This window comes from Eutrema salsugineum, unplaced genomic scaffold (genome assembly GCF_000478725.1).
Source record: "Eutrema salsugineum unplaced genomic scaffold, Eutsalg1_0 scaffold_12, whole genome shotgun sequence".
NCBI classification, from domain to species: Eukaryota; Viridiplantae; Streptophyta; class Magnoliopsida; order Brassicales; family Brassicaceae; genus Eutrema; species Eutrema salsugineum.
The window spans coordinates 5,600,592-5,621,643 of NW_006256895.1; the positions used below are offsets into that span (position 1 = coordinate 5,600,592).

Below are 21,052 nucleotides of genomic sequence, written 5' to 3' on the forward strand. Positions count from 1 at the left end.
GTTGCTTTGGACATCATTTTAATGCAAGCTCCAGAATCACAAAGAATATTGAGGAATCTTTCACCCCTAATGTTACAAGAGATAAGAAGTTGACCTTTGTCTTGAACTTTGCGCATAGTTCAAACTGGTCTACCTTCTTGGGCATGTGTGAACAAGTCTTTCATCTCTTGGATAGATTCTTTGCTGTTGCAAAAGAAGTGGCTGATCAGGTGGTCTCTACATGCTTTGGCAAACAAAATTCCCTTGGGCAGAGTTTGAACTACTTGATTGAACTCTTCAAGTGCTTCTTTGCTGATCTGGTTTGTGTAGTCACTGGTTTCTTGGGGATCTTTGAGATGGATCCTGTAAACAGCTGCATCAGGTGATGATCTAGGAAAAGATAGATACCTGGCTCTTCTGAAATATGTAGAGATGTTCTCCTTAGTCTCCTTGCTGTGTCTGAAGAAAACTTGAAGGCAGCCTTGCTTCCAGATATCATCGAATCCGAGATAGAGAGGAATAGACTTCACAAACTTGTTGAATTCGATTAGTCTCTCTCTAGATTTGCTTTTGGTTATTGGTTCTGAGTTGTCATCAGATGAATCGTCCCCAGGGTTTGGATCTTTTACAAACAAAGCATACTCTTCATCTTCTGAGAATTGCTCTTGAAACTCATTGTCACAAGTGTAAACCATGTTCCAAGATGCATAAGTGTTGGATTCCTCCTTTTTCTTTGATGCTTGTGCAGTGATTGAGAAGACAGCTTGATCAAACAACCTAGGTCTGGTCACATGAGGTCGGTTTTCAGTTGAACAGGTTTCAGAAAGAGGTTGGAAGTTTTCCCAATCTGAGAAATCATGCTCCACCGCGGGGGAGGAGCTCGGAGCCGCGGTGGAAATGGCTCTGGCATGCTCAGAGAGGTCATCAAACCTTTTGTTAAGGCTGATGGTCATGTCATCTATCCTTGTTTGCAGGGCAGCATCAATGAGGGCTTGGGAGGCAAGGAACTGATTCGGCTTGGATTCCAATCGATTAATCAGGATGTTAAGTTGATTGTTCTCATAGTTCTAGTGAAGAATCTGATGAGGAAGAGGATGAGAAGGTCGACGATTCACCAGGTGTGGTGAATAGGGCTCATCTCGATGGTGTGGAGGTTGCGAGTCTCCATGGTGATGGTTCGGATTAGGGTTCCAAAGATGATGATCAAAATCATGCCTGGATGGTGATTAACATGCGCAGGGAACTTCACACAGGTCGCAAGACCTTTGCTCGGGATTAGGGTTTCTTCTTGGAAGATCCATGCTTCAAAGGTTTTTGAAAGTAGGGTAAATAAAAGAGAGAATAAGCAGAAAAATAAAAAGTTAGAGTGTTTATGAATTTGGTTTACTTCCTATGTTGCTTTGGCAGAAACTCAAACATATATATAGTCTTCCGATGGGCTTGCGGGCCTAGGGTTGTTTTTTAACAAGCCCGTTGGTCCTCCAAAAGTTTTAAATTTATAAAACCCTCGTGTCTGCAAGTGCACAGATGTACGTTGTAGGACTTAGGGTGTCAATCCACAGGGATGACGTCTAATTTGCGAGAAACAACAAACTGGGAAGTAAGCAAAGTCATAAACCAATAAAAGTTTTCGGGTTTTTGGTTAAAATCCTAAACTAAACCTAATCTAATATTCACAAGAAATAAAATGTAATGCAGGATGAATTGTTAAAAGAACATCTGGAGCATATCGAGTCAAACTAAAGACTCTTAAACTCATAGGTGGCGATTTAGACTTCTCTAGTTTACTCTAATTGATGTATGATGGCATTTCCAATTAGCTTATGGGCGATTTATCTTCATCTGTTTCTGGGAATCTGCATGGAACTAGAATATACATATGTATGATTAACGAACTCTCGTCACCTTAATCAACTAATCACTTAGATCTAGCAATTAACTCTTGCTCTCATGCTAAACTTAAGATCATGCATTAGACATTGAATTCGTCTTCTCACATCTTCTCTATAGGTAGCTTGACTCCTATAGCGACTATGTTCTTCTGAAGCTAGGTACGGATGATCTGCTACAGCACTCTCGTGGCTCTGATCGATCCTAGGCTCAGAGAATAGGTCATGAATCTACTCTCGAGCTTTATGAACAACTTAGAAGATATGAGATCCAGAATATGGTCTAGAACAATAGAAATCCTAATCGATATATATGCTTGTCGATATCTTCAAAGAACTTGACTCTCTGGGACTACTCTATATGATGCAAGTAATGATAAAAGACATAAAGGAATACAAAAGAATGAAACAGAAAAGTTAATAAGATAAAAAGGAGAAAGAACAATGGATCTGGGGAAGAATCCCCATCTCCATCGCCTAAGCCTAGAAAAACGGAGTTTGGTGACTCAAAATCTCATTACACAAGCACAACCCTGTTTAGGGCTGCTAAACAATGTATTTATAGGTCCTAAGGTCTTCCAGGTCTCATCTAGGGCTTCTCTGAAGAGAAATTGCAAACTGGGCTTTGACGTTGGGCCTTGTGGCTCATCCTAAGGTCCACCGGGGGTGAGAGTCTTCCAGGGCAGGTAAAACATGTGTTTCCCGCGGGTGAGAGTCTTCCAGGACTGGTGAACTGGGTCAACTTGTTCTCCATGTATTTTTTTATTGCACCGTTGGATCTTTGTGATGTAAAGTGCTATGGAAATCTGGTTATCTCCTCTTGATTGTCTCTAAATTTGAGCTGGATCAGATGGTGGGAAGTGATAAATAGAGGTTTTTAGGCTCTAGATAGGGGTTATCAATCCCTTAGCTGTTGCAGCATAAAGGGTTTATCAGTCCAATGTGTGGTAGACACTAGAATATAAGACAGTTTCTTAATTCAAGCAAATGGTGAAGATTGTTTGTGACTAATGCCTAAAACAAGATTAAATCTTGAACAAAGATTAATGATCAAATGACCAAGCAAGCAATTACAACTAAACAAGATGAGATGATATGAAATGATGGGAGCATGAGATTCTAGAAATGATAGTTGGCTAGGGTGCTTTGGTGCTAAACTAGAAATGCTAATGACAATGATGAGACATGATTCAAATGATTAAGAACTCTAATCTAGATTAATCCTCTCATGAAGGTATTAACCTCTACACTAATCCATTTTCAAACCAAATTATCATTTGTGAAATATGAATCAGTGAGCATTAATAAACAGTTCTAAAAGATCATTCAAGCAAATAACAAGACATCATCATGCAGCAAATGCTTAAACCTCTAATACAGCTCTTTCAGGAATTTCATCAAACACTTTTGGTGCATGAAATTCCCAGAATCTAGATCTCAAGTGATATGCAAGGATCTAGCCTTGAGAACAGCTGTTTAGAGAGATGAATCAATGAATCTAGCCCTAAGCACTCCTAATCTAACACTTTAGCACCCTAACCTACACATCTAGAACCTCATTAAGATGACTACTCACTAATCATACTTAACACATTCATTCCTTTGCAAGATTTGTTGTTAAGCATGATTAATGATGTGGAAAGGAGATAAAGATGATATTTTAAGAAGATTGCAGCTTTAAACACACAAAAGATCTTTGATTTCTCTTAATTCAAACTCTCAAAAAGGGAATATTTCTCTTCAAAGGAGTCTTTCACAAAAGAGGCAAAGAAAACAAGGGAATAAAGCTAAAACATATATATAGTTAGGGTTTCTTGGTGGGCCAACCGAGAACAAACTAGGTATTGGTCCCAAAAAGGCCCATAAAAACGCCCTGGATTGAGGTCGTATCGAGGTGAATGCGGCCAGTGCAGGACCTCGGTGTGACGTAAAGAAATCCTTAAAACCCAATACCGACCAGATTCTTCTCGGTGCAGCGTCTCGGTGTGGCTCAAAGAATGGCTTCAGGGGATCAGTACCGAGTAGAAATCAGCCGGTGCAGCATCTCGACAATCCTTCGGGATTTTAGCTTCCAAAAGTCCGCCAAAAACATCAGAGCTTCAAGGTCATATCGACCATATTTTGGTCGGTATTCTTCTCGATATGAATGTAAACCGCCCGCACAAAATCCTTCATAACTCCTTTCTCACTGATCTGAAACTTGATCTTCCAACTCCATGAGCTAGATGACGTCTTTAGCTACACGTTTGGTGAAGGGATCGAGCTCAGGTTACGTCGGCAAAGGCTCCGTTCTACCAGTACGATCTCAAGTGGTCTGGAAACTAGACTCGACCCTCTTGATTCTTGATGAAGACTCTGGAGGCTGAATCTCAGTGAAAGTTCTTTGTCTTACGCGATCCAAGTGGTGGTTTCATCGGCACTGAACCATCTGTCCGAGTTGCTGTACACAGGCGAGGGTTCCTCCTTGATCCTTGCTCCAAGTTGCTCCCAAAAGTCTCCAAATGACCTGAGAACACTCCAAACATGCAGAACACTCTAGGACCTAATGCAATCCCTAAACAAAGCTAGAACCAAAGACAAACTCTAATAAAACTAGCTAAATGCATGCAGACTCAATATTTGGACAAAAATGCAATCCTAAACATGACAAAATATGAGTATATCAACTCCCCTAAACTTGTTTGTTGCTTGTCCTCAAGCAAACAAGAATCAAATGAAAGAGAGAGGTTGAATGCATTGGGATTTCATATTTCCTTTGAGAGAAGTGACTACTAAAAGAATTCAAGTTCATGCTCAATATGAAATGCAAGGCCATACTCAGATATAACAACACAACAAGAAATCTCCACAAGCTCTCCTATTCCTCAACTCTTTGACATTCATTAAGCTTTTAACCAAGTGGATCAAATGATGCAATATTCAAATAAGCAAAGTTTGGCTAGGGTGAGGTTATGAGACTAAAATGATCTCATCAGCGCCTGAGTGGGTTCAAGGCAGCAAAGGGGATCTCTCTATGAATGACCAAACTTTGGCAGAATGCTAAAGGTAAAAGGTAACCTATGCATACAAGGGCAAGGACTCATCCCACCCCACACTCTACTCAAAGTTTCCTCACTTGCTTACTTTTCACACTCCTTATTCTCTCACTAGGGGATTTACTTTTCATTTTCAGACTCAAGTCTTGGAGTTCAAACTTTACACAGCTCTTTTTCACATTCTTTTGTAACCTCTAGCCTCTTTTTTCTTTCTTTTTGGAGTATTTGAGGTCTTTGGCTTCTTTTCTTTTCCTTTCACTTAGAGGCTAGACTCTTTCTTTCCAAAACACTAGAGCTCACTTTCTTTGACTCAAAACTCCAAGACTGATTTCTTTTCTTTTTATATCCCCTAGTTCTCACCAGTCTCCTTTTTCCATTCATCTCTCCTTTTTCCACTCACCAACAAGTATTCCCCCACACTTAGTTCTTGCCAAATCCCACACTTAGTTCTCAGCTCCTTGATGATGGAACTTAACACTCAATGAGACTTGCCCTTGTCGCCCTAAACCTAACACTTTCTGCTAAGTTTGGTCCAAGGTGGCCTCTCAAACACACACAAACAATTGGCTTGAAAGAAGGATGGGTTCAGGGTGAGGTAAAACTGATCCAAATGCGGATTCAGCTATTTGAGCTAAGAAGAGGATGGTAAAAGCAGGATTCTAGCTCAAATATGTATATTGGTATCCACAAGCTTATTCAAACAATGCACCAAATGATAGTTTTAAGTCAATTTCAGGGTTTTCACTTATTAGAGTTGAGTTCAATTCAAACTTGCTTCTCAGATTCAGATCATTTCAAGCCCTGTAAGCACAGAAATTATTTCACAAGCATATTTGGTCCTAATTCTCAAAGTGATGTACTCTCAAGAAAAAAACCTATCATTACTCCCAGCAAGATGCAACCTATATGAAAATGCAAACTAGACTCAACCTAAAATGTGAATGCAACTACATGAGCATTTTTTTTTTTGTGGAAATTTTTCATATTTTTCAATTTTTTTTTTGGTTTTTATATGCACTTAGATGAATGCAAAGCAAGACTCAAAGTGAAAAGAAAAATAAGAGCAGAATAAACATGATTAGTATACACAAAACCCCTCCCCCACACTTAGATAACACAGTCCCTTGTGTTATAAAAGCATGAAGGAGAAGTGCAAAGCAAAATTACAAAATGCAAAGTGAAAATAAACTAAGCTAGATGCATATTTACAAGGGTGAAGTGTTACCTTCTCAAGGACTTAGAGATGGGGCTGGAGACCCCATGGAGTAGGATGGATTGCTGGATTGGTCTGAGGGAGATCTCATGGCGTCCCTTGTGGCTCGGACCTCGTCTTCCTCTGACTCTGGTGGTGAATGATTCTCTGATCCGCAGATTCTAAGTAACTCCCCTTGGTGAGAGCTCTCGCCAACTTCTCCTCTTTGGAACCTCTCAAGCTTTGTACTCAGCTTCTTAATTTTAGCAGCCATGCTCTTAACTGTGCTTGCCATAGTTTTCACTGTCTCCACCAGCTTCTTGGTGTTCTTGTCTTGCCACTTGTTCCACCTCTGAAGGTTCTTGGTTCGGTAATGTGCAGCAACAGTGGCATCATTGGGCATCTGACCATCATAAAATTCAAAGAAGTATCTATGACTCCCATACACTGGGTCTGGCAAGAAGGGCTCTTCCTGAACCGGTTCCTGATCTCCATCAGCATCATTAGCAGGTGCTCTTTGCATCCCCAACTTCCTGATAGTTATAATGGGAGGATGGATCTCTGGGTTGTAGTGCTGATCCTTGGTGACATAGAAACTGATGTTTTTACGTTCAGAGAGTGAAGTGAGGGAAGGATTAGGCAGCAGTACTCTTACTTTCACCTTCTAATCAATGGTTCAAAGATGAAAAACGTGCTGGGCATTAGGATTCATCTCTAGGGTTCATGATCTACCACACAAGGAATTTAAGTAAGGATTTTCTATGATTCTGAAACAAGGATATACACATGTAAGATTGGCCAACTCTCATCACCCTAATCATCTAATCACTCATTCATGGCAAATAACTTTCGCTCTCATGCCAGAACATGATCATGCATTGTAGCTCGGAATCCATCTCTGCTTACGTATCCTCTGTAGGTAGCTTTCGTTTCCTACGACGGTGACGTCCATAAGATCCAGTTCAGACAACCCAGATACAACACTCTCGTGGCTCGGATTTAACCTAGGATCGGACACTGGTTAGCTATTCCAGCGTTACCTCTTTGAGATTTGGATGAATGGGAGAATCATTTAGTATCGAAATCCTTTAACCTAGATGTCATCGGTCATGGGGTCCCTTTTGATGGCCCTCTTCACCCAGCAAGGTGACCACTCAGACATGGCTGAGCTTGACAACATCATCATTGGTTTTGAAATAGAAAAGCAGTAAAGAAAAAGAGATTGCATAAACTGAATAGATAGATGAAAAGAAAGAACAAAAGTTCAAGAGAATAATCTCTATCTCCCTAATCAGAGCCGTGCTTAATGAAAAAAAATAAGACATTTGCCTTAGGCCTCCTTAATATTAAGCAAGTTTTAGGGCCCCTAATTTTTGTATTTTTATTTAGTATATTGGTTGATGTCCAAAAAAAAAGAAAATTAGTATATTGGTTAATATATATTTTTGTGTTATTTTTTTTGGTTGAAAATTTATTATAAATTAATAAAAAGCATTAGTACTTTATAATATCTTATAAAATAATATTTAAATCTGATTTACAACTTATATTTTTTAAGAAATAATTAGAGCAAAATGAAAATTTTTTCTTGTCATTTGTCTTAGGCCCCTAATACTCTAAGCACGGCACTGTCCCTAATCTAAACCTAATAAACAAAAGTTGGGTGCCTCCCTATCAAGGGGAAAGGAGAACACACGAAATTAGGTCCCTAAAATACATATTAATTGGTCTCCAAGTGTTTCTGGTCGTCCTTAGGGCTTCTTGTGAAAAAAGAATGAGTTGGGCTTGAAAACAGGCTATTGGGCCGAAAATGGGCTTGTCGCAGAAACAAGTCTCTCCAGGCCTGGTAAATGCTGGTCCACCGTGGATGAAGACTCTGATTCATGGCCAGGATGTTTTTCACCGCGGTCACGAGCTCCTGGGCCGCGGTGGTTGGTCTATGATGCCCAAACTTCATTCCTTCTCTTGCTTCTTTCGCAAGACTGCAGAACATGTCTTCAGTAAATTGGAAATAACTTACGATCCAACCGTTGGATTGCTTTGATCCTACTTGTATTAGAAGGCTGGTTGTGTCCTTTATATTGTGTCCAAATTTGAGTTTGATCAGACAGTGAGAAATTCTTCATCGGATTTGAAACTTTTGACCGTCCGAAATTGGCCAAAAGTGAATTTTTCTCCAATTTGCATTGCTTTTGCCTAAGAAACCTGAAAAGTCTTTTAAAACTCCAAAACATGAACAACACTTATAAAAACTTCAAAAGTGATTGAAAACACCTGCATTAGATACTGAAAGTGATCCATAAAAATTGTCAAAATCAGGTGTTATCATCCATCATTAAGAACAACCAAGTAAGAAAAAGAAATGAGAATCTAGCACCTAAACATCTAAGCACTGTAATCTACACACCTACAAGCTAATTAAAAGACTACTCATGCTTATCACCCTAATCATGCTTAACACACTTAATCTTTTGCAAGAAGAGATGTTAAGCATGATTAACAAGAAAAATAAGAAGAAAAGATTGATAAGAAACAGCTTTGAATGATTAAAACAAAGATATTTATTAACAATTATAAAAGTTTTCACCAGAGAGGCCAAAAAACAAAGATAATGAAAAGATGATCCAAAAAAGATGTCTAGGGTTTTTGCCCATAAAAGAATTTATAGAAGGAGGTCTGGACCGGGTCAGCGCATGAAAAACTGGTTACTGACCCAGACTTGATGGGTCTTGAAGTGTTTACACCGAGATAGATCATCTAGGTGTGCAGCTCGGTCTGAAGAGGTCCTATAAAGATAGAGCTCACTCCGAGCTAGATTTGCTCCATGTGTAGCTCAAAGATTCTGCACAGCAAAATGCACGGGTCATCACATCCCCAGAAGCTTGATCGGAGTGGATTGATGCCCTGGAGATGAAGAGATAACACCAAGCTAAAAACAGTCAGTGTGTTGCTCGGACTCCTTGCATATGCTTTTACACCGAGCAATACATCTTGTGAATCTTGCCTAGTGTGAGACTTTTAGTAAAACAGCCATAAGAATTAGCTCATACCGGCCAAGAATATCTTGGTCCTTAGCTCGGTGTAAGGCTTGTAGTGAAGCAGCCTTAAGAATTAGCTCACACCAATCAAGATCCTCCTGGTACTCAACTCGGTGTAAGTATGGACCCCTTTGCAATAAAACTTGCATAACTTCCTACTCAGTGATCCGGTACTCGATATTATAACTTCAAGATACAGGTACTTAATAAGCTACAATTTAAATGAAGGGTCCAAATGCATCTGAGGTCGGCAAGGCTTCCGATACAGAAGTTCTTTGAGGCGCATCTAATTGGTCTGGATTGTCTGCAAGACAGGTTCACCTTCAAACGGCCATATCGTTTAGCTCACTTCTCTAAATCGTCTGAGTCCAAGTTCTCTGGAAATATGGCTCGATCCTCTACATTCTTTATGAAGACACCGGAAGCTGAATCGAAGTCCCGGTCCTCCTCCCCAGGCAATCTTTCAAGGGTATTGTCAATTTCAAGAGACTTGGCAAAGTTCATGCACTGAAGTGAGGGTATCTCGTTTGGTCTCAGCTCCATCAGGTTTCAAATTGACTCCAAATTACCTGAAAACACTCCAAATATGCAAGAGTCTTTGGGACGTAATGCATTTCGTACAAAAGCTAAAACAAAGACTAAACTCTAAGAAAACTACCTAATATACATGCATGAGACTCTATTCTTGGACTAAAATGAATCCTAAATATGCAATGATATGAATATATCAATAGATAAATAGATTAAAAGGAGATAGGACAAAGGTTCAAGGAAAAAATCCCTCTTTCTTCGCCTAAACCCTTAGAAACAAAGATCGGTGGCTCAAAAACTCAATATAAAAGCACACATCCGAAAGCTGCTAAGAAATGTATTTATAGGTCCTCAAGTATTCTAGGTCATCCTTATGGCTTCTCTGAAGTGAAATGGCGAAATGGGCTTAATAATGAGCCTAGGGGCCGAGTTATGGTGCACCGCGGGTGAGAGTCATCCAGGACTGTTGGAATGATGGTCCACCGTGGGTGAGAAGTGTGTGGCGCAGCCATAAGGCTATTTGCCACGGGTCAGCTGAAGTTCTGAAGTAAAGTGCTATGGAAATTCAGCTGGAGCCACTTGATTGTCTCCAAATTTGAGCTGGATTAGACGGTGAGAAGATCTTCTTTGAAGACTAAACTTTTAACGGTTTGACTTTGAGCTGAAAATGAGATTTTTCTCCATTTTTCAATGTTTTTCCCTAAATTCCTGAAAAGAGTCTTCAAACTACAAATATAGAAAAACTGTAATGAAAACACTTACGACTAATTAAAACCTTTGAAAAAGCATAAGAAATAAATAGTGAAAATGAGTACAAATACAGTGTTATCAACTCCTCCTGACTTGAACCTTTGTTTTTCCTCAAAAAAAAAATCAAGATCCAAGCATAGAAAAACTTTAAACAGAAATCATAGGGAACTCAAAATCATCAGAGTCCATACCTCTAAAGCATAACCACTCGAAATACCTCTCAATAAAAATGTCATCCAAGGTAGACGACGTTTGGTAATGGAAAGGCTATTTAAGTGGAAGAGTTAAACTGTTTAGGGTTACCTTTTAGGTTTAGGAGGATGCAATATATTATGCAAGAGAGAATAGACCTGTTAATGTCCACAGCTTCCAGTTACGTATTCTTGTTATCCAAGTGTTGCACATCTCTACTTGTTTGATATCATCTTTATAACTCTCCCAAACTTAGACTTTTTTTTGGGACTTAATAATAAAACTCCACTCTCTCCGATGATGATCCATAGAATCCTTGGAACTCATGATATATCCTTAAGACTTCTCTTAGGCAATTTCCTTTCCCTTTCTTTTCTCCCTTTCTCTTTTTTTTTTTTTCATTTTTGATTTTTATTTTTTAAAAAGGGGGAAAGCCTTTTTGATAGAAAGAAAGCCTAGGGTCCAAAATTTACCATGTTTTCGAGTTTCCAGGAGTAAGTAATGCTCTTGGGAATCTCCTCCACCAATAAATTACAGTCTTCATCTTTAGTGAAACCTCTTGAGCCGCAGTGGAAAGAAGGCTGGCCGCGGGTGAAAGCACCTGTGATTGACTGGACTTGTGTTGATCAGCCTTCGGTGCATTGATGATATCTGGAGATCTAACCGTTGAATCGCTTTTTGATTCCAAGTGTGTTGGAAATCTGGTTGTCTCCTCTATAAAGTCTCCAAATTTGGGGATGATCAGACGGTGAGAAGGTCTTCATAGGTTGCCAAATTTCTGACGGTCTGAATTTATCCACAAATGTACTTTTGCTCCAAAATGCACTTCAAAGTCCCAAGTTTCGTGCAAATCCTTTTAAAACTCTAAAATATGGAAAACACTTATAAAACCTTTAAAACTGAGTGAAAACACCTGCATAAGATACTGAAAGTGATCCGTAAAAGTGGTCAAAATCAGGTGTCATCAACTCCCCCAGACTTAAACCTTTGTTTGTCCTCAAACAAAACCAAAGATCTAAATCTGGAAAAGAGGTTTGAAAATCGCAGGAACTAACAAAATCTCAGAGACCATGCTTCTAACCCAGAATTAGTCATTATGCTCAAATCAAGGATAGTCTAGAAAATTCTCACCAAAGCACAAGCATAACTAGTCCGTTGATCCGTCATGCGAAAATCTACACAATTAAACCTAAGTCAACTAGCTCTTAACATTCGTTTATAAGTTCCAGTGGTTCTCATCAAGAGGAGTTCAGCAAGGCAATAAAGGTTAGGTATTCAGAATGGCTGTTTAGAAGGTGAGGTTTTTAGTGTTTAGGGTTACCTTTTCAGGAGAGACAAGACATTATGCAAAACAGCGAGAGAGTGTGGAGCTGTTGATATCCACAGTTTCCAGTCACATTCTTCTTGCCTTAAGATTCTTGATATTATTTCTTCAGGTTCTTCCCATGACTCCCCCAGACTAAGATTTTTGTCCAGGTTTTAAAACCAATGCTCACAAATGAATACTTGTAGCATTTGCTTCATATAATTTCGGCCAACCTAGACTCTTTTAGGCTTTTTGTTTTTCCTTTCCATTCATTTTTTCAAATTTTTTTTTTTTTTGAAAGGGTAAGATGCCTTTGGATGTAGAGTCTTAGGAAGCACGAAATTTACATTTAAATTCAAGCTTTTTGAGGCACCATTCTGCTTTGATAGATTCTTGATGCTCCACTTTCCCAAATTTTCTTCAGTCTTCTTCTTGAGTGACTGAAAACCATGTCGCTCCTCTCTTTCCGGCGTTTTTGCACATATCTGTCGATATAAACTAAAGAGAGAATGCATGAGGTTTAATCATAAAGGTTTGGGTAAAGAGTGTGGTACCAGCTAACAATGAACTGGCCATCTAGGAAAACAAAGAGTGGTAACAATAAGGTGAAAATGTCCTAGATGTGTATCATGATGCCTGCTAAAACCAATGATGAGAAAATTAGATGTCAAGATTATGTTCAAGTGAAATGAGCTAGTCTATCCTGTCAGAAAGAGTCTCCATGAGTAGAAATCCTCTGGTGGGAGTTCGTAGTGCAAGTACTCTAGCTACTGCCTAGTTTAGTACTAACCACAAAAGAAACTAGCATGTAAAGTCTAGAAGCACATGGGTCTTACTCATCATAGTTTTGTGTCAAACATTCCTAAAAAATACTCAAGGTCTTTTAATAAGCATAGAAAATTTTAAAATTTGTACAAAAACATAAGAAACAAATAATAATAGATTAGTACGGATAAACATCCTCCCCCAGACTTAAATCACATTGTCCCCAGTGTGAAAACGTTGGTGAGAAGATGGTGAAATGAAAGCAAAAAAGTCTTAAACAAAAGAAAAGAAAAATGGTGATAGAACCGTGGGTATGATGTGGTGATGGATAGGCGCCTATGTCTCATGGCTGTCAGCTGTCTCTGTGGCAGAGGAGTCATCATCAAACCGGCGGTTGATTGTAGGTTTTTAGCCTACCAAGGTTAATTAACCTCTTGTGTTGTAGCACTTGAGGGTCAATCCAAATGGAGAGATTCTAGACACTAAGACTATGAGGATCAATTCTTAATCCAAGTCTAATTAAACAGGTTGATGACAAATGTGATCTAAAAACATAAAACAAACAAGAACAAGCAATAACTAAGAACAAAGCAAACAAGAGAAACTAAACAAAGACTCAAATTCAAAATAAAGAGAAAGCTAAACCTCTAGATGTGATCATTGATCAGGGTGCTTCAAATGTTAATTCATGATGCTAAGCAAACAATGCAACACTTGCAAATCTTTAGTCTAGACTTCCAATTCAGATTAATTCATTCTCATGACAGAAATCCCTTTGCAAATTACTTAATCAAGACTAATTCCCATTAGTGAATAAGCAATCAACAAGCATAAGGTTCCAAGTCTAATATGACCAAACAGCCTCTTTGTGCATCAAAATAATAGCTAAGAAAGATTGAATCTTATACAGAAAGATAAAGCAAGCATCACATGATCTCAAATTCCAATCAACTTAGAACTCAAAGCAAGACCATTTCTTTCCCAAGACAATGATCACTATATCAATCAGCATTAAAACCTAACTCTCATTAGTGGTAATTATGATCAATATGCATTAATAAACAGTTCTAATATGTCATTTATGCTTCAAACAAACATTACCATGGCATTCAAAACATAAACCCTTAAGTTAGCTCATTCAGGCATTTCATCAAACACTTTTGGTGCATGAAATGCCTATGAACCCAGATTTCACTTTCTCAAGGAAATCTGGCATTAAGAGCAGCTAACTAAGGAAAGGAAATGAGAATCTAGAACTTAAACATCATAAATCAAACATCTAAGCACCCTAATCTACACACCTAGAAGCTTCAAAGAAGACTACTCACTAATCATGATGAACACACCATTTCCTTTGCAAGAGGTGATGTTAATCATGATTAGAAGTAAAGATGAGATGAAGAAATGATAAGAAACAGCTTTAAGATTATTAAATCTGCTAGATATCTCTTGATCAAACTCGTTTTTACACTAAAGAGGCAAAGAAACAAAGAGAATAAAGCTTCTTCCAACAGATATTTCCTAAAGCATATATATAGGTAGGGTTTAGGGTTTAATAGAATATAGTAGATATTGCGTGTAAGTCTTCGAACATGATTATTTACAAATACTTTGAAGCCCCGAATAAGCTTCCAATCGCCTTGTATAAGTTTATCTTCATGATGATGCACATCACTTGGTTCTATTTTAGCGGATATCTTCAAACCCTTAGAGTATTTACAAAGAAATGCAAAATAGAATGAAAATTTAAGTTGTTAAAACTATAGAGTATAATAAAAGAATCTAAACGTCCGAATATGTAAAGGTTTTTAAGTACTCTATCACATAAAGTAGTTTAAGTGCGAATAAGGAATTTTGAATAAGTATCTTATTATCCATGAGTATCATCACAATACTATTGCCGTAAGAAGATGGTTTCCTCCATATACTCAAGATTTTTACATCGAACGCCCAACATTGACCCATTGCACGCAAATCTTCCAATTCATCTCGAGTAACTCTTGAAAATCCATTTTCTGAGATGAATAATAAAATTGTGAGTTCAGAGAAATAAGTTAATAGAGATAAAGATGAATTACTTTTTATGGAAAATGTGAGGAAGATTCAATGCATGTCCGTAAATTAAATTTTTGTGTAATTTCTCTGACTTATTTAATAACAATATTATTGTGTAAACAATATTTTCTTTAATATTACACAAAGTAGATCGTTTAGTTAAAATTCTCTAAATAGAATTTTTAAAAATATAAATCAAACCGGGGAGAATACATTCATGATTTAAATGAATCGATCAACGATTTAGGGATATAATACCAGATTTTAGAGCTTTGAACAATATACTGTTAATATCATAATATGAAAATTCACATAAAAATGTAAATGTAAAATATGGTACTTTAGACTACGAACGAAACAAAAGCATATTGTACTTGAAAAGTCATTATGGTAATTGCATAATACGTAAAAACGAAAAGGAATTCTAAATGTTTATTACATAACAAAAGTAAGGAGGACATCACTCTTATTCAGATAAGATAAATGGAAATTTATTAAAAACGAAAAACACAAAATAGTAAGATACATGTATCAACCTAAATAGTTCGTCTAGGAATTGATCTTTGAAGATTTTCCTGCAATTTGGAACCTATACAATTATAGACAAATGTTACACATCTTTATTAGTATTAAATGTTAAATAGAATAATATTAGATTTACAATCCAACTTACTTGTTTCGAAAATCTTGAACTTCCTTAAAATCAGGATTGAATCTGAATCGAGATATACCTTCGCTGTTTCGAATAAACTGACTGTGTTCTAAAATAAGATATAGCACAATGTCAATGCGATATTATAATAAATGAATGAAAAAATATAGGTTTTTTTATTCTTCTCTAAATTTGTTACTTTTTACCTTTATTTTTGCTGAGCCTCCACTCACTGAGTAGACAGAACACCAAATTAGTTGTTCTATTTTGCCACATATCATTGAAGCGCGTTGAGTAGTTGTTATAAGCAGAACATTAAGAACAACATCACTGAAATTTTTAAATAATGATATAAAAAACATATAAAGAGTATATACCGGTCTATACATAAATAAAAATCTAAACTTACTTCAAATCTCTAATATGGAATTCAATACACGTATTGAACTGGAAGGTTGAACTCGATGATCCTTGCACACCGGTTTGAATAGTTCCAACGTAATCAATCACCCCAAGTACGTCTGTTTAAAATGATCAATAAAATGTAATTAGCAAGACTTCAATTTTATAAAATATAAGTATTTTTTTTTTAAATGAATGTAAAATTATATTCAAGATCAAAAAGACTTTTTTACAACCCCTTGAGGTGCGACTTGTGTTTAAAGGAGAGAACTAAGTGACAGAAAACAAAATACAACATTCGAAAATGCAGATTGATCAAACTCGGGTACTGAACCACGTTTGAAGTGCGTCCTCGTATCTTCTATCTCCCATGTTGCGAATGGATTGGATTCGGCATCGAACTAGTTTGTCGATGAGATGCAGAATCCTAGTTGCCGGAAGCGGGTCCTCTCCATGCCGGCGAGAGTTTCGTTCTCTCCAGATACTATGGACTGTAGCTTGAAGAGAGAAGCGAAACAGGAACAAAGTTATGCGATCGAGCCACGAGTCTGAGAGGAGGCCGAGCACATCATTCCAGCTTGTAGTGAAACTGCTCCGGAGCAAATTTTTGGTAAGCTTTGTCCATATTTCCCCCGAATAGCTGCAGGAGAAAAATAGATGGTCCCGGGATTCCAGGCTAGAATTGCAGAGAGAGCACAAAGTGTTTGCCCCGACATTCCAGCTTTGCATCCGATCGCCTGTGGATAAACGATTTAGAATGGCGAGCCATGTGAATACAGAGAACTTCGGAGTACAGTGCGTGAACCAGACTCCTGAGTGCCATGGAACTGTAGCTGAAGCTGATCGAATCAGAAGCCAGGTTTGCTTCGAACTAAAAGAGGGTTTGAAAGTTCCCTCTTTGTGCTTCCATAAGAATATATCCATTGTTACTGAGCTGAGTTGCGCAAGTCTGGCTTCCAACACATTTTCAATCTCTGTGAGCAGATCAATTCGGTGGCGTCGACGGCGTCTTCGTGATAATGACGCAATAGAAGCGTTAAGAGGGATACCAAGATCTATAGGTCCTCTTACACCTATCAGATCGAAAATGCGTCCCATACCCGACCAAATATCAAACCAGAAGCTCGTGTTTTCCCCATTTCCAATGTCAACCTTACAGAAAGAGCTAGCCAGAGATCTATATTTAAGGATTTTTCGCCACATCCACGATCCTGTACTAGTGTTGTTGCTGATCGACCAGAAAGTCTCTTTCCGAATAAGATACGTTTGAATCCATTTGACCCAGAGGGATGGATGAGATGAAACTATGCGCCATACTAACTTTAAACAACACACATTGTTTGCCTCTTTCAAAGGCCGAAGACCCAAACCTCCTTCAGATTTAAGCTTACAGACATCCTCCCAAGCAACCTTTGCTCTGCCAGGGTTTAAATCCGGGCCTGACCAAAGAAACGCAGAGCAAAGTTTATCAATTTCTTTAAGGCATTCACTTCAAAGTCGAAATCCTGCCATCCAAAAGTTTGTGATACTATGTAAAACAGAGCGAATGAGCTGCAGTCGTCCTGCAATAGACAAAGATCGAACAGTCCATGAGCAAATTCGCTTGCGACATTTCTCAAGTAGAGGCAGATAGTCTTGCTTCCGCATTTGCTTCGTAAGAAGTGGCAAACCCAGATATCGCACAGGTAGGTGTCCAGTCTGAAAGTGAAATCTTTCATAAAGTTCAGTCCTTACCAAGTCTGTAACCCCTGCGAGATAAATCGTAGACTTCTCCATACTTATCTTCAGGCCTGAGATCCTTGCAAACTCATCAAAGACCTTTACAATACCTTCGACCGATCTCACTTTGCCATCAGAGAGGACCAATACGCTGAGCACTCGCTTCTCTGTCCAGAAGTTTAGAGAGCACATTCATGCTTATAACAAATAAATATGGGGATAAGGAGCAACCTTGTCTCAAACCTCTGCTACTTCGAAAGAAACCGGCAAGTTCTCCGTAAACTTGTACTGAGAATGAGGCTGTAGTGATGCAGAGAGAGATCCAGTGTATGAACACATCAGGGAAGTTCATAGCGCGAAGAACATTAAGAAGAAAAGGCCATTGAACAGAATCAAATGCCTTTGAGATATTTATTTTGATTGGACAGCGAGCAGGGGAAGTATCTCTGTGGTAATCCTTCACAAGTTATGTCGCTAAAAGGAGATTCTCAATAAGTAAACGATCCTGAATGAAGGCTGACTGGTTCATCGCAATGAGCTGAGGCAGAATGCTTTTGAGCCTGTTGGCAATAATTTTTGAGATAACCTTATAAAGAACATTGCAACAGGAAATCGGACGATAATCTTTCATTTCTACAGCAGACGTTTTCTTTGGAATCAACGCAAGGATCATTGAATAGATTCCCTTTGGTAAGAATCCCTTTTCAAAAAAAAATTTCACCGCAATGATGAACTCTGAACCCACAACCGACCACGTAGCTCTGTAAAACTCAGCATTAAAACCATCAGGCCCTGGCGACTTGTTACTCGGCATAGAGAAAAGCACCATTTTGATTTCCTCATCCGAAACCGGCTTAATAAGGTTATTCCCATCCATAGCCGAACACCTGAAGTGGATCAGATCTCGGAGATCATCTGTTGAAATACCATCGAAATCATCAGGAGTATGTTGCAGAAATTTAGAAAAGAAACGCGCAGGCTCTACTTTTATTTCATCAGCTGATGTTACCACCATTCCATCTCTTCTTTTGATTTCACGTATTGAGTTTGTGGCCTCCCTAGAAACAACATCTTTATGAAACGTCTTATTGTTCCCATCACCAATCTGCAACCAATTAACCTTTGATCTCTGCTTTAGAAAATTTTCCTCCAGCTTAGAAATAGAATCCCACCGCCTGTAAGCAGATTTTTCCTCTTCCACATTCTGTAAAGAGGGATTTAGAGCATTAACCGATTGCTTCTCACATAAGATCTTGTATGCCTCCTTAGCTTTCTTTGAAAGATTACCCAATCTATTCTTTGCCAAAGATCGAATTGAAGGTTTAAGGGCCTTGAGTTTCTTTGCAAACCGGAACATGGAGGAGGTAGAAGAGTAAATAGGTTGAGTGTTACCCCAGAAAGTTTCCATCATCGGTAAAAACTCAGCAAACTCAATAACAGCATTGATAAACTTGAACGGCTTTTTCCCTTTTTCCTGTTCTGCCTCCAGCCGAAATCTACACTGCAAATGGTCTGAGCATCCACCAGCCTCAAACACACTGTATGACACCGGAAAAGCCTGATCCCATCTGATATTCTTTAAAACTCGATCAAGTTTCTTCGAAATTAGACCCGCATCCCGTCTGTTACACCATGTAAAGAGCGGTCCATCGTAAGACATATCCTCCAATTGGCAATCATTTACTAAACCCTGAAAATCTCTCATTCCCAAGGGAATAGTAGGAGAGTTTTCGAAATGAGAATGCTCCTCCGCCTCAAGAATCTCATTAAAATCACCTAAACAGATCCACGGTTTATTATTTATGATTGGTGAATTATGGTGATCTCTGATATCACTCCATAGCTCACGACGCTCGTCCGCAAAATTTGAAGCATAAATAAAGGAGCAGAAGAACTCCTCATCCCTTTCCTCAATCTTTACTGAAACTGTGATCATCTGACCACTTTTAAAAAATAGAGTAAGCCTCACCTTGGGGCTCCACATCACCCAGATAGGACCAAGATGACTGAACTCGTAGTTTGTAATAACCGACCAATCTCGACAAATTGACGCAGCCACACGCAACGCCTTTCCCTCCTTTACTTTAGTTTCCAACAAAGCACCAAACTGAAAATCCTGATTCTGAATCCACCTGCGTACAATGGAATGCTTAGAAATTTTGTTTAAACCATGCACATTCCACACAAAACCCGACATCTATTATTTGTTGGATTTTGGATTCCTTTTGCCCGCAGTGTTAGATCGCGAGTCTCTAACAGTAAGGGCAGCTTGGTCTACCAGAGGTTTAATGGCCGTTTTTGATGCACGAGGAAGAGGAGGGCGAGTTCCAAGGCCCTCTGCTTTATCCTTTTGCTTCAAATTCTCAGTCTGACTGGCACCAGTTTCCTCGACAGAGTGAGAAACAGAGCCCGATTTATCCTTCAACTGCGACTCATCTGATGAGACTGCGTCAGTATCCTGATCCTCAGTACCCACTAATACTAAGAAACGTGATGGAGAAACAGAGACATCTTCCCCTCCCTGTCGATCTGATTGTCTAATAGTCTTTTTTGGAGAGCACCATTCCCCTTCCTCTTTTTCATTAATTTCCTCACCAATAATATCTCGGTCTACAGCTTTCTCTGAAATGTTTTGCAGAATTTTGACAGCAGTAGAACTGACATTCATCTCCTTATCCACTGGTAGAGTTACAACGATTGTTTCCCTGTTCCCCTGGACTGCAGGCGGCAAAGCTTTAGTAGTGTCAACTGTCCTTTGAGAATGTTCTTGGGTCCATTCTTTTTCATACAGGCATCCCCTAAGTGGCCCCATTTCAAGCAGAAAGGACACCGAGGAGGGTATTCAAATTCCACCACCGAGTCAATACCCTTCTCCGAAGTGAACCGAAATTGTGATGGGAGATCCTTTGATAAGTCGACGTCAACAAACACTTTTGCATCATCAAAACTCTTGCAGATTTCAGTATCTGGGTGAAGACGTTTTGGGACCCCCACAACACTTGCAAGAAATCCCAAACCTTTCTCATGGAATAGCTTATGTGGTACGTTTTTCAGACATACCCATAACGGCATGGATTTGATCTCAGGTTGAGCTTCCTCTTCCACCGGAGACCATTTAGAAACTATCATCGGAACATTCGCAATGTTCCACATTCCCCTTTGTAGAATCCTATTACGGGTAGAAGGATCACGGATTTTAAATTTCATTGTTGTCTGGTCGACAACGAAAACATCCACCTTAGAAGAGTTTGATCCAAGCGGCCAGATTTTGTTTACGATTACGTGAACTTTCGCGACATGAGGAGCGGTCGCAAGGAATTTTCCGATGAGAATTTCCTCCCAGAGAGGAGCAGAGCCTTCGATGATGTCGTCTGTAATACCCACTGTAAGAGATCCCTCAACCATCGAGATCGTTAGGTCATGTTTCGAGAGACCCGACTTCTTCTGAACAACAGCTGAAAAAAGAGGTTTTGATGGTTGCTGAGAATCCACATCCGCCGCCAGCACATCAGCACTGGAAGCAGAGGTGTCCGAAACCTGAAGGGGA

General features: G+C 38.9%; 1 pseudogene; it reads right to left on the minus strand.

Annotated features, from left to right (window-relative positions):
* Nucleotides 1–6,132: 6,132 nt before the first annotated feature.
* Nucleotides 6,133–19,702, minus strand: LOC112089137 (annotated as a pseudogene).
* Nucleotides 19,703–21,052: the final 1,350 nt, after the last annotated feature.